This window comes from Pinus tabuliformis, chromosome 5_1 (assembly GCF_031772625.1).
Source record: "Pinus tabuliformis cultivar Carrire ecotype Pingquan chromosome 5_1, CPIR1, whole genome shotgun sequence".
NCBI classification, from domain to species: domain Eukaryota; kingdom Viridiplantae; phylum Streptophyta; class Pinopsida; order Pinales; family Pinaceae; genus Pinus; species Pinus tabuliformis.
This window is the reverse complement of record NC_142305.1, coordinates 633,360,853-633,366,084: the sequence shown is the minus strand read 5'-3', so window position 1 is coordinate 633,366,084 and position 5,232 is coordinate 633,360,853. Positions and strand designations below refer to the sequence as shown.

At 42.0% G+C, this 5,232-nt stretch overlaps 1 pseudogene; it reads left to right on the top strand.

Moving 5' to 3' along the window:
• Positions 1 to 3,129: 3,129 nt before the first annotated feature.
• On the top strand, positions 3,130 to 4,487 carry LOC149166547 (thioredoxin reductase 2 pseudogene; annotated as a pseudogene).
• The last annotated feature ends 745 nt before the right edge of the window (positions 4,488 to 5,232 follow it).

Genomic DNA, 5,232 nt, shown 5'->3' with positions numbered 1-5,232 from the left:
GGAACTGTCCTCCATGGGGAAATCTCATTTTCACTCTCTCTTCTCGGATCCGGGGGACATTACTTTGCCTGAAATTATTAGAACTGCCCAGGCCTTCCCTCGGTTTGTGGAGGAGGAAGATGCGGATGACCTTTTCAGAGAAGTGACAAAGGAAGAAGTAGAAAATGTAATAAAGTCTATGCCAAAAGACAAAAGCCCAGGACCCGATGGATGGACCATAGAACTTTTTACACATTTCTTTGAATCTATTGGGGCTGAGCTTACTGAAGTAGTTGAAGAATCTAGAGTCAAAGGGGAAATCTATGGTCCTTTCAATGCAACTTTCATTGCACTTATCCCTAAAAAAGAAGATCCTGGCTCTTTTGAAGATTTTAGGCCTATCTCTCTGTGCAACACCATTTATAAGATTATTGCAAAGATCATTGCCGTTCGCTTGAAACCCTTTTTATCTGGCTGCATTTCAAAGGAACAATTTGGTTTCTTGGATGGGAGGCAAATTCATGAAGCAATAGGGGTAGCTCAAGAAACTATTCACAGTTTAAGACAAGCAAACAAGAAGGGGGCAGTGCTTAAAATAGATCTATCAAAAGCTTATGACAGAGTCAGTTGGATGTATTTAAAGCTTCTGCTGACACATTTGGGGTTCCAGGTGGGTTTCATAAACTGGATCATGGGATGTGTCACCAATGTAAACTTTGCTGTCCTGATTAATGGAGCTGCTTCTCAATTCTTTAGAAGCCAAAGAGGTCTGCGCCAAGGATGTCCACTTTCTCCTTTGCTCTTTCTACTTGCAGCGGAAGGCTTGAGCAGGCTTATGGCAAAGGCAAAACAATCAGGTTTGGTAAAAGGTTTGGAAGTTGCTGTCAACCTGTTTATTACTCACCTGCTCTTTGTTGATGATATCCTTCTTTTTACTAATGGGAGCTTAAATGAAATTTTAGAGATTAAGCGCATTCTTGATCTGTTCCTAAAGGCTACAGGGCTTCAAATAAATGAGAGGAAGTCACAACTTATTTTTGAAGGGTTCAATAGGCAAGAGGAGAATATGATCGCAGGCCAGCTGCCATTTGGCACATGTAATATGGAGCAGCCCTTCAAATATCTGGGTTTTTGGCTAAAACCATCTTCTTATAGAAAGCAAGACTGGAATTGGCTTATTGCGAAGATTGAACAAAAAATTACTCATTGGAGCTTTAAGTGGCTTTCAAGGGCGGGAAGGCTTACTTTGGTAAAGGCTGTTCTCCAGGCTATTCCGGTGTTTTGGGCTGCTTTGACTTGGATTCCAAAAGGAACACTTCACAAAATCAAGCAGATTTGCAGTAGATTCTTATGGTCTGGATCAAAGGAAGATTCCGTGCTCCCATGGGTGGCATGGGATAAGATAGCAAGACCAAAGGACTGGGGTGGTTGGGGTTTGAAAAGCCCCACAGATTTCAGTCTGGCACTAGCTGCAAAATCGGGCTGGAGGGTTATCACCATGGAAAATCTCTGGACAAAGGTGGTAAGGCGAAAGTACATTGATCCCACACCACTGGAAGATTGGATCAGAATGCCAAATAAAAAAGGAAGAAGCTGCTCTGTGATTTGGAAAGCCACTACGGAGGCTTTCAAGATTATTGAACAAGGGTTAGCCTGGAGAGTGGGAAATGGAGAAAATGTTAGGATTGGAAGGGATCCTTGGGTTGGGTGTAACGAGGGTTTCGCTCTTTCCCCTGGTATGCTTAATCACCTGGATGAGATAGGTATCAGGAACCTAAGGCAGATTGCAAACTTGGATCAGTACTCCATTTGGGGACAGGTTTGGAGGTCTGAGGTCGAGATAGGAATCGATCCTGTTTGGAGAGTGGAATGGCAGGCCTTCATCCAAGAACTTAGAAGATCAAATGTAAGAATTTCGGACAGACCAGATGCTCTGGTCTGGGCTCATGCAGAGACAGGCTCATATTCGCCAAAGGCTGGCTACAGCTTTCTGATGAAGAATAAAGGCTGGAACCCGCCAGTCTGGTGGTCAAAACCTTTATTTAAGCTAAAGTGTCCTAAAAAAGCAAGAATTTTCTTCTGGTGTGCCTTAAATTATAAGATCCCTACATGGGAAGTCCTGCAAGCACGCTTCAAACAAGGACCGGGTAGATGCCCTCTGTGCTTCGTTGAGTCTGAATCCATCTCGCATCTGTTCATCCTTTGCCCCTTTTCAAAACAGGTGTGGGCTGAAGTGGAAAGACTGATAAATGTAAAAATCAGATGGGAAGGTGACTGTTTGCCCACAGCTTGGGAAAACTGGTGGAACCACTTTCAAGAGAGGAATTTAAGGAATTTACCACCCATTATCTGCTGGGGTATCTGGATTGCTAGGAACCGAAGCATTTTCCGTGAGCAGCTGACTCCGGGGACAGCTATTGCCATCCAAAGCAGTGCCATCCTTGAAAGCATTCCTATTAAGGAGGCTTCCACAAACGCTATCCCGCGGAAGGAACCAAGCATCAGAGAAGGGATCCCGTGGGCATTCTTTGATGGGGCTGCTCAAAACGACTACACGGGGGCCGGATTGTGCATTCACCTCAGTGGTTCACATTCTCTCAAAGCTTCGGTGGGAATTGGAAGGGGGACAAATAATTTCGCTGAACTCACTGCCCTTAAACTGCTCCTATGTTGGCTTGTTCAAAAACATATCCTCACAGTTCAGATTTTCGGTGATTCGTTGAATGTTATAAATTGGGTATTGGGGAAGCATAGATGCCAGAACTATTTGTTGTTGCCTTTACTTGAAGAGATCCAAACTATAAAACAACAGTTTAATGTTTTCTCAATTGCTCACATATACAGGGAATTCAATGAGGAAGCGGATAGATTTTCTAAAGAAGGCTTGCGGCAGTCTGTGGGTGTTTGGAGAATAACTGAACAGGAAAATGATCAGATCCGTGTGTCGGATCAAGCTCCAAACATATAAATTTTCTCAAAAGATGCTCTTTTTCTTGCGCTGTTTTTTTCCTGTTAGCGGATAGAACATGTTGACTTCGTCCCAACTGATATTACTCTTATGTTTTTTTCTTAAAAAAGCTCTGGTTTAAAGAGCGAACTATATGCTGGTCAAACTTTTATGTTTTTGATCCTGGGTTGTTTTCCATATGTATGGAGGCCCAGGAAGCTCTGCGGGTTTTTATACTTGACAGGACATGCACATCAGAAATGGCTGTAAAAGCCGTTTTCAGTAGAAGTTCTTAGAGCCCTGAAGGGGCGTTTATGATTCAATCAGAGGAGTCTCGGCTCCTAAACAGGCAGTCTATGCAGAATGTTAACTCAAAAGCATTGTAACTTTTTTATATCTTATAAGAAAGTTCGTTTTTTTCCTTGGAAAAAAAAACAATTTCTTTAGCATAAACAAGACTAAATACATAAAAGTCAACACTTTCGAACATACAAATATAAAATTGATTTTATATATTATATATTAATCTATAATAATCATCCACTCACACTACATAAATATTTAGGCAGCAAGGCGAATTCTCTTATGTGCTACCCTGTCCTATCATGTAAGCCGATTTGATGTGTTGGACGATTTGAATGATTCCCACCATCCAATCATCGTACAAGGTTATGGAGTTAGTTATTGTAACAACCCAGCGCTGTGAATACTGAGAAGATGGGTTCTGGAACAAGGGCAGCTCTTCCTGGGCTGTCTGCCACTATGCCGCCCCCATCTTCTGCAAATGGCCACTTGCCGTGATCGGGGGCCGAGACTCTGCCATGGAGGAGGCGAACTCCTTGACAAAGTAAGGTAGCAAAGGTTATATTATTCACAGGCTGGATGCATTCAGGCCGAGCAAGATCATGCAGAACGGGGCGCTGGATAACTCCAAAATCAAGGTCATATGGAATGCGGAAGTCCTCAAGGCTTTTGGGAATGAAAGTGGTTTACTCAGCCGGCTCAATCTCCGGAACACAGTGACCGGTGATGAGAGAGTGTTGGCAGCGACGGGACTATTCTTCGCCATCGGGCATGAACACACCACCAAGTTTTTGGAGGGGTAGCTGGAGTTGGAGTCAGATGGCTATATAGTGACAAAGCCTAGAACAACCAATCCAAACGAATATTGTAGGGGTTTTGGCCACGAGAGATGTTCAAGATAAGAAATGGCGCCAAGCCCTTGTGGTTGTGTGCACAGGTATGTAAAAGCTTGCAATGCGATCTGGTGTTTGCTATCCATGGTATTAAAATTTTGGACATTTTTTCATTTCAATTTCGTTGCAATGTGGGGTTCCAAAATTTTGGACATTTTTTCATTTCAATTTCGTCGTAGTGTGGGGTTTCAACACTGCTGCCCTGATCTGTTGAGGATATATCTATTTTACATGTTTTCATCCCTGACTTGAGATAAAGATGAATTCCTTATGTGTTGGATTTGAATGTTGTTTGTGCAGGGTGCATGGCTACTTTGGTAGCGGAGCACTTTTTACATGAAATAGAGGTGGAGGAGGATATGTAGAGTTCCTTGCTTTAGATTTCCTATGCTAGAGACCTTCATAGTTCTGAGCTGCCTTTTATTTCCAATGCAAGAGACCTTCATAGTTCTGACCTGCTTTTTGAATAAATGTTAATTTACTAGGTGGTTCAAATAGTAGGGACAGAGCTGCATAATTATTACAAGTCTTTCATTTTAATATTTTTAGTTAAAATTTTAATTATTTAAATTCTATGTCATAATCATGAAAATATAAATGTAAATTATTTGCTCAACCAAACCATTGCATCAAGTCCAAACACATACAATAATTTTGATAATGTCCAAACAAATACAATAATTTGGATAATGTGTTTTTTTCCCCAATGCTAATGTTGAAACTAGGCCAAAAAGTTTTAAAAACCTACTACATATTTTATTATCCAAATAGCTTCAACACCATTGTAAGTGAGGGAAAAGTTTAAAAAACTTACTACATATTTTATTATCTAAATAGCCCAGATTGGAGCCCCTCAAAGCAATCCTTGCCAAAGATTACCATGAAGACACGAAATCAATATAACAAATACAGGTGGGCCCCGATTGGGGTGATAAAGGGGGAGTGTATGAGCAGGAAGACATCGCATGTGATAGGATGACTAGGACGCCTGCCTACTGCCAGCAAGCTGGATCAACTAGACATGGTGGCGTCCTGCATGACTGCGGGAATTTCAAGGAGGAAAATTTGTAGGAGTATGGGGGGAGAGGTGGGCAGGAACAATGGTGGTAG